This window comes from Gobius niger (assembly GCF_951799975.1).
Source record: "Gobius niger genome assembly, chromosome: 10".
Classification (NCBI taxonomy): Eukaryota; Metazoa; Chordata; class Actinopteri; order Gobiiformes; family Gobiidae; genus Gobius; species Gobius niger.
The window spans coordinates 31,441,954-31,455,588 of record NC_136861.1 but is presented as its reverse complement, the minus strand read 5'-3'; the positions used below and the strand labels follow the sequence as shown (position 1 = coordinate 31,455,588).

Here is a 13,635-nt window from a genome sequence, read left to right as displayed (position 1 = left end):
GCTCTTTCTGGAGTCGCAACTGGCCACCAGGGGGCAGCATCGTTGCGATGTCAGCAGCCTGCCCCAACTCCCTTTTCCTTTTTTTTTCTTTCATCAGAGCTGGATTTTTGACCAGTTTCGAAAAACACGAGCTTTTGATTTAACAAATGGACATCTCTAACTCAATCATGCCCAGCCTTGGAAAGGACAGATGACTGCCCATCTCTCAATCAATTGCAATCACAAATAAAAGCGGTGCACCGAACGCTTGTGAAAATTAATGCCGGGAAGGGGGCTGTTCTGGGAGGGCCCTGTAACCCCGTAACCACTACCCTGGCCCAAACACAGACTCCCCTTTGGCCATTTAATCAGTGCATCACGAGGCTATTGAATTGCTGTGTTGATTGTTAACCAGGATCCTCCGTGGTCCATACATGCCGTTTTGGCGGTAGCTCACTACGGTTGATGGATTTTGCAGCAGGGAAAGACTTGAAGTACAGTTTTCCGCTGTGTTTATTATCGTCTGATGTGCTGTTGTGGCTACGGCCTTCATAGCAGAGTAGATTAGGCCCATTTTTGACCACATTGTTTATTTTGTGAAACAAGCAGCTGATGTGATGCACAAAGAGGTCAGAGTGCTAGTTCTCAACGCCTGTCCCTGGTGGGGCCTTTGTACACAAAAACAACATTAGCATGACTTCACACACTGATTCATTCATCCACTCTCACAACAAGTCTAAAACGCTCTCATACTCAAACGCCCACACACCTGCAGTATGTACAAATCTGAAAAGAAAAAAGTATAGCAATAATGGAAACAAAAATGATAAGTGATATTTACAAATTTAGGAGCCTTAATGGAAAAGGCCACCGTTTTCCCATACTGAGATATGTTCTTACCTGAGCTTAGACGAGTTGATACGTACCTGTCTGGTCTTTGTGCGTGCCCTCAGTCACGCAAAACGACTAAAGATGTTGTTTGCATTTGGCCTCTCCCAATGTATTCCTATAGTTCCCAACATATCTCAGTATTCCTTTAAGGGAAGCTTATTGTATTGAGCTATTCACACGGGACAAGGCCTCGTGGAAGGACCAGGGACTATGTCTCCGAGCTGGCCTGGTGTCGTCTCGGTGTCCCCCCAGAACAGCTGGAGACTGCTGCCTCCGCGACCCGGCCTCAGATATAGCGGAAGAAAATGGATGGATGGATGAATGGATGCATGGATGCATGGATGGATGGATGGAAGGATGGATGGATGGATGGCTATTCACAAGACACAAGTCACTGGTGGTGAACATTTTAAACTCTAAAAAGAAACTCCTACATCAGGTCTAAACCAAGATGATAAAAACACTGACGCAGCATCGCTATTCGCTGCTGAAGCTTAATGGGAAATGGGGGTAGGCTCCGAAAGTTCCTGTCTCCTATGAACTTTACATTGAAACTTTTTTTCCCGTCTTTAAGTCATTATTGAACACAATGCTTGTCTTAACACGTGCAACATCATACTATTTCTATCCTTTTGCTATATATATATTTTGATTTCCGCCCTATTCTAAATATAGGAGCTGGCTCCAAAAAACAGCCAAATTGCTTGCAGGCAGGAGCTTCATTAGCCTGCGCTGAACGCTATGGAGAAGCCACCCTCACTTAGTCTATCACTATTCTACAGTCTATGGGTTAAACCAATTCTGAGCCAGGTGTTTTTCAACAGCATACCACAACAGCTCACAAAAACATCTTGGTGTTTTAGGTTTTATACACTTCATATTACACTGCCCTAAATACATTGTACCTACCAAATGTATTACAGTGTAAGGCTCTATGTCTTATTATGTACCTCCAAACTACTAATACACACATAATTCCAGTATGTAACCCATAGGTACAAAGCACATTGCATTGTACAAAATTTTGTAGGTACGCTGTATCAAGGGTAGTGTAAAATAAAGTGTCACCATAAAACAACGCCAGATGAAAGGAAACAATTGTCTAACATGGTAGCTCAACAACAGTCCCGTTTGCACCAACAGCAGGTGCTCTATGCATTACTCTGAATGGTAATTGAGCAGTTACAGATGGGAGTCATTAGGGCCAATAGCTTTCTTGACCTCGGTTCAGTAAAGGCCAGGACACTTAGGGCCCGGGCCGAGGCTATTAATCCAGCCAGCACTCTGGCTAACTACAGTACGAGACCTGCCATGGTTCACTACGTTGTCCATCACCTGGAGGGGATAAAGTTCCTCCTCATTTACATCATTTCTTTAGCTTCTGATATAACTTCATGCCCGAATGAAGCGCAACGTTTTTTTTCCCTTACGGGGTCAAAATGGTGATGTAGAGCGCCAAAGGCATTCATGTCCTGCCCTGTAAAGCGTTAATATGCGCAGATTTAATTTAGTTGTGTATTGTGTTCTTTTGGAGGACGGATAATACACCACCATCATCAACTATTCACAATTCACAATTGAATCATACAAATCTTTGCACAACAAATCACTCTCTCCACTCCAATTCCAAAGTCATAGCCGTGTGAACTACAAACTGAGCTCAATGGAAAAAAAAATAGCTTGTATCCGGAAATGGATAGTGTAGATAGAACAATACTTTCAAGCAGACTTGTCAGAAACATATCTGTAATGTAGCAATTTTGAGTAATCTTCACGTCCCTGGTTCTGTTGAGCTCTTCAGTCTGCACTTCCTGGTCGTATTGCCCCACAGGAAAAACACGAAACCAATCCACTGCCTTTTCAAAGCCCATAATCCAACATCGGATCAGTTCCGTATCGTTCCGTGCGCAAACTTTTCTCACTTTGCTCACACTGTTGTTGTTAACCACGCTGTTTGATCAAAGTGAAAGTTTGTTTCTACGAGTCATTCCCACTGCAGCTCCAGGCAAACTCCTCATCAGCACTCGCCTCTAGATTTCAGTCAAATGACGTTATTTGAAATGATAAAATGTAGCATATCAAAGCGTACAGGCACAGGAAATAATGTTTTTAAGTCTGTTTTAAGCCTCAAATGCAGGATATGATGCCTTCTTTGGGTCCCTTATTATTAATATTTAACGGTCCTGTCTCACCAGCCTGGAGACTAGTTGGAGACTCAAGTTGCCACTGGTCATGGACATGTCTCCGAGACGTCCCCTGGAGAGAGCACGGAGACTTTTTCAAGTCTCCATGCTCTCTCTGAGACACTGCACAGATGTCACAGAAACGTCACAGGGCTGAGGACAAGATATAGAGTTCATAACGTTGGCACAACTGCTTGAGACCATGCGGAGACTTGGAAAAGTACATTTTCAACGAGACAACCTGGAGACTCTCCTTATCTCCAGGGGACGTCTCAGACAAATCTATGTGTCTTTGAGTCTCCAACTAGTCTCCAGGCCGGTGAGATAGGCCCTTGGAATGCGCAAAATCAATTCGAGTTGTGGAGACTTTGCGGAAACAGCCAGTCACGGCCATACCTGTCATGTTTTTGGATTTCAAAATGCATGACTTTTTCCTAGCACCTGCTGCCAGCCGTCTCACCAGCCCAGTCAAGCTCCAAGACGGGTCAAAATATGGTAGTTTCCCGGCCAAAACGGGAGAGTTGACAGCTATGGTCGCGTCAGTCTCCGCAACGTCTCCGCAAGTCTCCTCCGGTGACATAGGCCCTTTAAATTTGAACTGTCTATGCAAAGAAAAGACAACATTTTGAATTGGCCTGGAACGCCCTCTGAAGGCTGTAGTGGGAATGGCACATTTTGAAACAGTGAAAACAAGCTTTCCTTTTCAGCTAACGGCATGCTAACAAAATCGATGGAACAGTAACACAGGTTGGCGCACTCCTTAGAAGAAGAAGAAGCGACCAATGTGAACAAGATCACTCAAGACCATCGGGAAGTGTTGACAGTCATGCTTTTTGCAGCAACCAACCCTAAAATCTTAGTCCGGGGGGCGTGTGATTGCAATGGATTCAGACACTGCTTGTTATCTGCCTCCAAAGCCAACAACTCGGTAATCCTCCTGCTTGGAATCACGAGGATTTTGCGCCGAGGTGTGTACACTACTTGTGAGGCTGTTGATAAGAAACGGCTGGGAAACGCTGGAAGAGTAGACGGGAGCAGATTTATTTAGACTAGGCCGAGAGCACGGGAAGAGATCTACCGATATTGACCGCGGTGACAGTCAAATTTACAACAGTGCATAAGCGGGAATCCATCTACTTAGCGAGCGCTTATAACCCGGCGCGAGTCCGAGCCTAACCTGATGGGGCCCTTATTAACTATTGATTAGCCACGAAGAGCGATGTTGTATTGGCGTCCGCCGTCTTTAGTGCGAGAGCGATATCAGCGGGCGATGGATTGCTCGGCATGTGGTACGCAGGGGGTATGTTTTTTTTTTGTTTTTTTTTTAAAGTGGGGGAAATTATGCAAAAATCAAACTTATTCTGATGCAACGGGCGCGCCAAGTCTGGAACAGTTTGGACACATATGCGCAGCAGACACCAGAACAATTACAGCAATTTCGCTCCAATCGCTCTAATCGAAGCTACAAATGCCTGCATGTCTCACGGCGCCGCTACAAATCTGCGTTTTAAGGCGAACATGCTTGTGGGGAATCGCCGCTTGTGCCATAAGTTGCCCGATCACCCGAATCCACCTTGGCAAATTCCAGGACAAAAGTCGGTATTGCTTTATATTAAGTATTAATAAGCAGGGCTAGGATTAGGATTGGCTATGAATAAGCATATTATCCATGGCCTATTAGCATGGTAGTTAACAATATAATGATCAGCCTACTATTATCTGTATATGCATGTTATTAATGGCTTACCAGTATGTTAAGTATATTACACAGCTAATTCAATGACTGTGTAGCATCTGAGTTCCCTTCTGATGTCAAGGCCGAGCTCTCACTTTGTCAACAAATGGCCGATTCCCGCAGCAGCAGCAGCAGTAGCTCCTTGTGCTTTTTCAGCGAAGGAACTGGCAAACAGACCTGTTTATTACAAAGCAACACGCGGTTCACGAGAGCTACCTTTGTCAAGATATCAATTTGATTGACATGTGGATTAACCGCCCAGCCCTGGACCTTGATCAAGATCAAATCGAGGGGGTAAATGATATATAAAAGCATTATCGAAGCATAAATGAAATAAACTCGAATCAAGAGTGCAATTGCTTTTGTTCTAGCCAACAAAAGGTAAACTAGGGATCTAGATGTGTTTGAAAGGATCACCAAATATGTGCAAAAAGCTACACCCACTTCAAGATCTCATTTCGAGTCAGGATTTGCTATTCTTTACAAGGATGTGTAGTCTGGGACGGGGCGTGATTTCTTTGAGTTCTCGATAGGTGTGCACAAGCATATTAATCGATCAGTGAAAAGGCATGTATGGCACAAGTAAACACAGAAGCTAGTGGTTTAACGATGCATCGGCCAGTAGAGTGGAGACCAATTTTGCCACAAAACCTTGAAGGAACAGGCCACCGTTTTTCCAATACTGACTGAGATATGTTCTTACCTGAGCTTAGACGAGTTGTTAGCATTTAGCTTCCCCTCTTCTCCTCTATGGACCCAAACGGGACCCAAAAGTTAGAAGCGACCAAGCTCTTCCACGCTTTTCCTATTTATATATGGTTACGTGAGCATTTCCACGATCCAAGTATAGTTCCATTAAGTTAAACGTGTCAATTTTCTAAGTGCATATAAAGGGGTACTATCTTTCAAAGGCGTAATAATACAATAGGAGCACTTCGACTTCACTGGGCGGACGTCTAAGTGCTCCTAAGATATTATTGTGCCTTTCAATATAGTGTAACTAGACTTGGATCGTGTAAATGCTCACCTAACCATATATATATAGGAAAAACGTGGAAGAGCTTGGTCGCTTCCAACTTCACCCCAGTTTGGAGTTATAGGAATATGCTGAGAGAGGCCAAATGCTAACAACATCTTTGGTCTACTTGCGTGACTGAGTGCACACAAAAAGACCAGACAGGTACGCATCAACTCGTCTAAGCTCAGGTAAGAACAAATCGCAGTATGTAAAAACGGTGGCCTGTTCCTTTAAAGGCACTATACGTCATTTTTACCATTTTCAGTCAAAATGTTATGAAATTTTTACCGTCATGGCGATCCGTTGGAGTCAGTATGTGATGAAAAAGGTGAACCCCTTTGCTTCACATATTGACTACATGGGTTGACCATACACAACATCAATAAATCATAATATAATGCAAACTTGACGCATCAGGTTGATTTTACAACAAAACACAGACACACAAAGCGAGAGAGGCTGGCTATAATGCACGTTTTAGGTTTGATCAGGAAAACCAAAGACCATGTGCGCTCGAATTATTTCGAACTGCACAACAGCCTGGGAACCATGGCCCAAATTTTCCGGTGGATTTGGGAACCAATCACAGAGCGAGGAGGGACGCAAGACGATGACGCACTATTCGATATACGGAAGCTTGTAGTTTATTTACGGATTAAAAAAAAAAAAGTTTATTTACGGATCCAACATGACAGCAGCAGACACGATGGTATTTTTCGATCAAGCTTTAGACCTTGTTCTAAATAGTTTATCTCAAAAGTTTACAGCGAGTACGTCATACGTCATCTCATACGATGATACGATTGGCTGTGGCGACGTGCAGACGCATGATAGACTTTTTTTTTTTTTCGTATCGCCCAATAAACGAGTATGGACGATCGTAAACCACACCTCTCCTACGAGAAAATGCATTGGTGGTCCCCAGACTAAACATCACTTGTGATTTTAGTCCGGTGTTAGCCAGGCTAATGAAGAATAGCATTCTGATAGAAAATGCAAACTTCACACAACTTTGTCCAGTTGACGAGTGTGACAACAGTTCATATATAGCCGCTAATAAAAAAAACAACTTTGTCAAGTTGACGAGGGTGACAACCTCTACAGTTCATATATAGCTGCTAATAAAACAAAAATCCATTAAAATGTGAGCAAGTTAACCAGATAAAACATATATTTCCTTTTCTCAACAGGCTCTGAGTATGGAGTGGCTTTGGCTAACTTCCTGTTAGCCAGTGTAGGGTAAAGGCTGCTTCCTGTCTACATTTTAACATAAATAAGAAATAAAATTAAAAAAAGTCCATAAATGTCCAGCCGAGTGTCTTTCATAAAATTTGGTTCAGACTGTGGAGCAGAGAAGAAGAAGAAGAGCTTTATTAATATAGCGCATGGTCACAAAGCACTTTACATGACACAATTTTACATTCACTCCACACTCGGTGGTGGTAATCTACCTTTGTAGCTTCAGTTTCCCCTGGGGGAGACTGACAGAAATACTGTCGAGACTGCAAACATCTGCGCCAATGGTCCCTCTGACCACCATCATTCATTCATTCACGCACACACACACACATGAACACACACACACACACCCACACACACAATCTTGTACTTCTGTTTTAGCGAGGACACTAATATCCATGTATGAGTGTATTACCTAGGGGCCCTTAAGGCTAGGACCCTAAGGTTAGGGCCCCTAACACTAATCTAAACCCTACTCTAACCCTAACCCTAAAACCACATCTTGACCCTCAAACAGTCCTTCAAATAAGTAAAGACCAACTAAAATGTTCTCTCTTTACAAATATGTCCTCACTCTGTTGGTTAAAAAATCAAAATGGTCCTCACAATGTCGTAAGTACAAGAATGCACACACACACATCATTCATCCTTGCCTATTGTACATGTTTTTAGTGGTAGGTGAAAACTGGAGTACCCGGAAGAAAACCTACGCAGACACGGCGAGAACATGCAAACTCCATACAGAAAGGCCCCGTCCAGGTGGGAATCGAACCCTGGATCTTCTTGCAGTGAAGCGAGCATTATGCAACCGTTAGCTTGTAGCTTCGACGCTAAAACACTTAGTTATGAACTTCACCAATGCAGTGCTGTATTTACATCTTAAGTAGGATAAAGATTTCATATGTTGTAAGTCATCATCCAACACCTGCAGTTTTCCAGCACCAAGGTCAACCAGTGAACCAGCATGTTTCATTGTGCTTGGCTTTTAGAATAAACACAAGCGTGTCACAAGTCAATTACAAACCGGCAGGGCTTAGCGCGCACAGCTCTACTATGTACGGCCGACAGCGGACTGCGTGAATTTCATTTGTAACTGGTTAGCGAGGATGTTTTCTCGTCGCACCTGATGCCATTACGCTTACAGGGTGTGGGTGCACATAATAGGATTGCCATTTAATCAGCCAGTTGTACAGCTTATGAAAGACAAACCCACGTTAACTCCTCAGGGCCACAGAATGTTTTCTATCTGATGGGAAGCGGTTCAAGCTGTAGAGTTAAGATTCACACTTGTTACGGGGCATTGGGACACGATTGTTGATGAGACTGAAAAAGTTGGCGTCTGCAGGTACAACTTTTGTGTGGCGGAAATGACTTCTCATGTATAAATCGATGGGAGGAAGAAGTAGCAGATGCAAGCCCACACATTCAAACCCAAATCTGGAAAAAAAAGAAAGCAGCGTCTTTCCTTTAAAATAACGTTTCAGCGAGAGGTCTTTGCTGTTTCGACTTTACGGACAACCACTCTGTGTCGGGCATATCTACATGACACAAGGGCTGGCACAAAGTCTAACGCCATCTCTGTCAGCACCAAAGAACTCAGATGAAATAGCCTTTTCAATAGTATAGCATCACAACGTGGTGGCATTCTTCAAACACGCGCACTCGACAATGGGCTCTTGATCTACAGCAGACACAGCCCGTTTGCATCAATTTCTTAGCCAAGATCCGACTTTGTGCACGAGGATTTCGTAAGTGTCTATCATCCTCAACGTGGTCCCATGTAGGGCTGCAAAATGTTCGAAAGTGTGAATGGTGCCTAATGTCGGTGGAAAAGCGCCGTGGAAGTTAAGACCTTTTACCATTTATGTTTTGAGAGCAAGATTCAGTTCACTGTAAACACGTCCAAGAGCGTTAACATTTAGCCAAAATGTGACAATCGCTGAGGTCTTCCCTCAAACGCACAGCTACCCTTTGCTTTGCTAACAGCCGTCAAAAAAAAAAAAAAAAGGAAAAACGCTTGCTAGTTTCAGTCATTATTTTTCAACTTAAGATTCCTTGCACTAATGAAGTCATTGTATTATTGCTGCATTCATGTGAACTGGGGCGCTAGTCTTCCCGAGATGTGATGTCATTGCCCCCAGTGGGTTTGTGTTCATGTGCTTTTTATGGGGACAAGTTAGCCTGGGAAATACCCATGCTGCTGTGTGCGCTTGAATCATTTCCAACTGCACAACAGCCTGGGGACCAAGGCCAGTATTTTCGCATGGATTTGGGGACCAATCACAGAAGGAGGAGGGACGGCAAGATGATGACGCACTATTCGATATACGGAAGCTTGTAGTAAAACCTTTGGTAACGCTTTAGAATACAACCCGCGAGTTCCAGGTGTAAGTGCGGGTAACAAGAAAGTGATTACACATGTATGTACTGGTACTCCTACAACATGTAACAAGGGGGAACAATGTGTAACAAGGAAGTACAAAGTGTTACAAAGTTGAACAATGTGCAACAAGGAAGTACAAAGTGTTACAAAGGGGAACAATGTGTAACAAGGGAGTACAAAGTGTCACAAGGGGGAGCAATGTGTAACTTTGTACTTCTAAAGTGTTGCCAAACCGTTTTAAAAATAAAGTTTATATACAGATCCAACATGACAGCAGCGATTCCATCTTTTGAACAAGCTTCAGACCGTGTTCTAAGTAGTTTAGCTTGAATGTTTACAGCGGGTACGTCATACGTCATCTGATGGAGACACATGATAGACATTCGCAGCGCTCAATAAATGGCTATGGACAATCGTAAATCACACCTCTCCTATGAGAAAATTCATTGGTGGTCCCCCAGGCTAGGGACAAGTGGGGATTTTGACGTCATCAAAGAAAAACTGTCTTTTATCAATGATTAGTGCTCTGCTGAGCTAACTCAAAATATCACGTACGTCACGTTTATTTTTGCTAGCATTAATGTCGGCCATTTCTCTTTCAAATTTGTTGTTGTGTTCACACTAACTGGAGAAAAACTAAAAAGCTCATATTAGACCAAATCATGTTGGTCCACAATCAGGTTCAGAAGTCGGGAGGCTTGTTTTGACCCGATTTCCCCAGTTGTTTCCCCCAGTCGAGCAAGTGTTCATGTGCATTTTCCTGAGTAAAACATTGTCCTCCTTTCCAGTGGACCACATGAATGCAGCAAACGTCTATAATGTAGAATTGTCTTCACATCCAGGTTTAGAAATATAAATACTGTATATATTAATGTTACTGTGGCACAATTTGAAGAAAAACACATTGCTCACAATTTATGTTAATGTCCTGAGAATATAGTGAAGTAATCTATCACAAAAGTAGTATCATCACCAGGGCCAAATATCATTTTCGATATATCACAATTCGTCTTGTTGTTGTGATACGCGTATTGTATCGTAAACCATGTACCGCAATACTGTGATACACAACGCAGTTCTCGAAACTGTACAACACGATACTGTGCAAATGCATTCCACATAAAGTAATGCCTGTTTTGGTGGTGAATTGTTTTACAAGAGCGCCAGACTTCTAAAATGCCACTGCCATTCGCACCTTTCAAAACGTCACTCTCAATGTCTAATTTACATCGGACTCATAACTTTTGGGAACTCGGCTCGTCGCTTTCTTAAATCCTTCAGAGAAAAGTTTTGCAGTTCGTAAAAATGACACATCATACTTCCTGAGCACATCAGGACATATCGTATCAGTCTCTCTGTATCGCGACAAAAGGGCATTATCGAATATCGGATGTCATGTGCGGCCCTACTGTACGAACCTTGCACTTGTGCCGCCTTAAAAAAAAAAAAAAAGTCAATCTTTGGAAATCGCAATTCGAGCGATGTCCCAATTGGAACGATCGCAGTCGATAGTGATTACTTTGTGCGGTCCCATGTCGCTTTTAGATATACGGACGGGTGAAGCCATTTTCGCTTGATCAGCACGATGCGTTATCCATGGTGCTGAAGTCTCTCTCTCTCTCTCTCCCTCTCTCTCGCTATCTCAATTTTAACCTACGATGTAGCTGCCACCAGCTGAACCAATGCCTCAGCCCGGGCCACCCATGCGATTAAACTGCGCAGCTATTCCTCTTTTATCCATCTTTACCCACAGCATAGACTTTTTTCCCCCCCCCCGCCTGTAGTCAAGTAGTCAACGGGAATCCAGAATGGGGGAGAGAGTGTGTTGGCGTTTTGGGCACTGTTGAATCATGCACATGCCCATTAGGAGCTTCGTAAGTAAAAAATAAAAAAATAAAAAAAATAATTTAAAAAAATAAAAGGGTGAAGTGTCGTGCCACGGCCGGCGCTCATCGCAGCTCTGCAAAAAAAAAAAAAGAAAAAAAAAAAGGAAAAGAAAACACGGGCTATCCAGGCGCTTTTATCCCCTCCCTCGAGCACTAAATCCCCTCACTGACACATCTGTCCACGGCGCGTAATGCCAGTCCGTCCCGTCGTCAACAGCCCGCCGCATGCAACACATTAATAACGTTTCCTCCAAAGCGTCAAATAAGCGATTCCCCCCCCCTTACCCCGCCGAAGCGCGCGCCGTACGCTACTCGCGCGACCCAAACCAATGCGCTATAGGACGTTTTGGAAACTACAATCGTATGCGCTCGTGTTGCATCAATGCGAGTGTTCAGTGTGGAAGATGCCCCCCCCGTCTTCGCTTACAGCAAAAAAATAGATCAGCGTGCGTAAAACGGGGAAGAAGATGCGGCTTACCGTTGCGCGGTTATCCGTTCCTCGTCGGATCCCAGAAGTAGAATTAAAAGAATGTATGTTGTTTTTTTGTGTGTCTTTCTTTCACATGCACTGGTCGCGTCGCAGCGGCACTGGCAGTAGCAGCAGCGCGGCGGGAGAGCACTGACACACGGAGAGAGAGAGAGAGAGAGAGAGAGAGAGAGAGAGGGAGAGGGAGAGAGCGCGGAGAGAGAGAGAGTGGGAGAAGCGGAGAGGCGGGCGAGCTGCAGCGTTAAGAGGCGATGTATCCATAAAAGCGTGAATGGGTGTCATGTCATAATGAGGCGATTTGTTTTGAAAAGACGGTTCTTGGCCTGTACGCGGATACGTGAAAGGTAGGTGGGGGTGGGTGGGGTTGGGGTTGGGGTTGGGTGGGTTGACATCGCGATGGATGGTTATAGATCAGTAGGTTATTTAGTGGAGTAGCTTGAGCCCTTTTTTCCCATCTTGTCATCTTTTTCCGTTCACTTTAGCGCTAAATTTGGCGTAAATGTTACCGAAGAATTTATAGTATCGTTTTTTTTCTTGCCATGGTCAGTGAAAGTGCATTCACAAACTACCTGTAGGTAGGCCTAGTTATATAAGCTTAACAACTCGAGCTAGGCCACTTCAATTCAGTATTCATTTATTAATAATCAAAAAAATAATGCATCGGTTTTATATAGCGCTTTTCTGGACACTCAGAGACGCTTTACATTGCACTATTCATTCACTCCATACTTGGTGGTGGTAAGCTACTATTGTAGCCACAGCTGCCCTGGGGTAGGCTGACGGAATGAAGGCAACCAGTCTGTGCCATCGGCCCCTCTGACCTCCACCAACCACTCACTACATTCGCTAGGCTTCCTGGTGTTACCAAGCGGTCTCCCATCCAAGTACCGACCAGGCCCTTCCCTGCTTAACTTCCAAGGTCTGACGGGATCGGGCATCGCAAAGGCGGTATGGCGGTATTTATTCGTCTCGAGGGAAATTTGTTTTGAACGCCTCATTTGAAAGCTAAGACCTGCAAGGCAAGGCAACTTTCTTTATACTGCGCATTTCGTACGCAAGTTAACTCAATGCGCATTACAAAAGAAGATACGCAAAATTTAAATTAGGTTAAGTTAAGGCAAAGCACATAGAATAAAACATCAAGACATGGGAAACACACAGTACACAGTTTGTTGACTTAGGCTCATTACATGTTCATAATCCTCAAGCTCGGCCTCGTTTGGTGCCAGAAACTTCTTCCTTAGCGCAGTGGTTCCCAAAGTGGCGGTCGCGGGACCCTGAAGTGGGGGCGCAAGATGATTTTAAGACAAGGGGCCAGATGTTGTGCTGGTGCACTGAGGGGCGCAGGCTCTTAGCGAATTATTTTCAGAGTGGCGAAGCTATGTGCTTTGCGCCTTCGCCACTTGCGTCACAAGAGGAGGTGACTGCTCTGATTGGCGCTCCGGTGACAGTCATTTCCTAGTTTATGTTGCGCTGCCTTGTGTTCTTTCTTAAAGGGACTATACGGAGTTTAAAAATGTTCAAATTAAGTATTTTCCTACATGTACCAACAATGTCCTAATGTGTAGAATGAGCCCAGACCTGTTCACCACAACTGCCTCTAAAATCCTACACTGTCACTCAAAAAGCTGTTACTTCAAGTCTGAAGTGCCGTCATGCACCAGCTTAATATAGAAGCTGCAGTTACACGTATGACCTGAGGTGGCAGTAGTGAGTATAAAACGGCCAACTTGCATCTAGTCTCTTTAAAGGGGCTGGAAGCAAGTTCGCCATTTTATACTCACTACTGCCACCTCAGGCCATATGTGTAACTGCACCTTCTATATTAAGCTCG

At 44.0% G+C, this 13,635-nt stretch overlaps 1 protein-coding gene across 1 annotated transcript in view; it reads right to left on the bottom strand.

Annotated features, from left to right (window-relative positions):
- elfn2b (extracellular leucine-rich repeat and fibronectin type III domain containing 2b) overlaps positions 1 to 11,862 on the bottom strand; it is a 232,087-nt gene extending 220,225 nt beyond the window's left edge. Inside the window, exon 1 of the mRNA XM_079565320.1 lies at positions 11,793 to 11,862. The gene's annotated coding sequence lies outside the window, so the exon portion shown is untranslated. The remainder of the gene's footprint in view (positions 1 to 11,792) is intronic.
- Between the last annotated feature and the right edge of the window lie 1,773 nt (positions 11,863 to 13,635).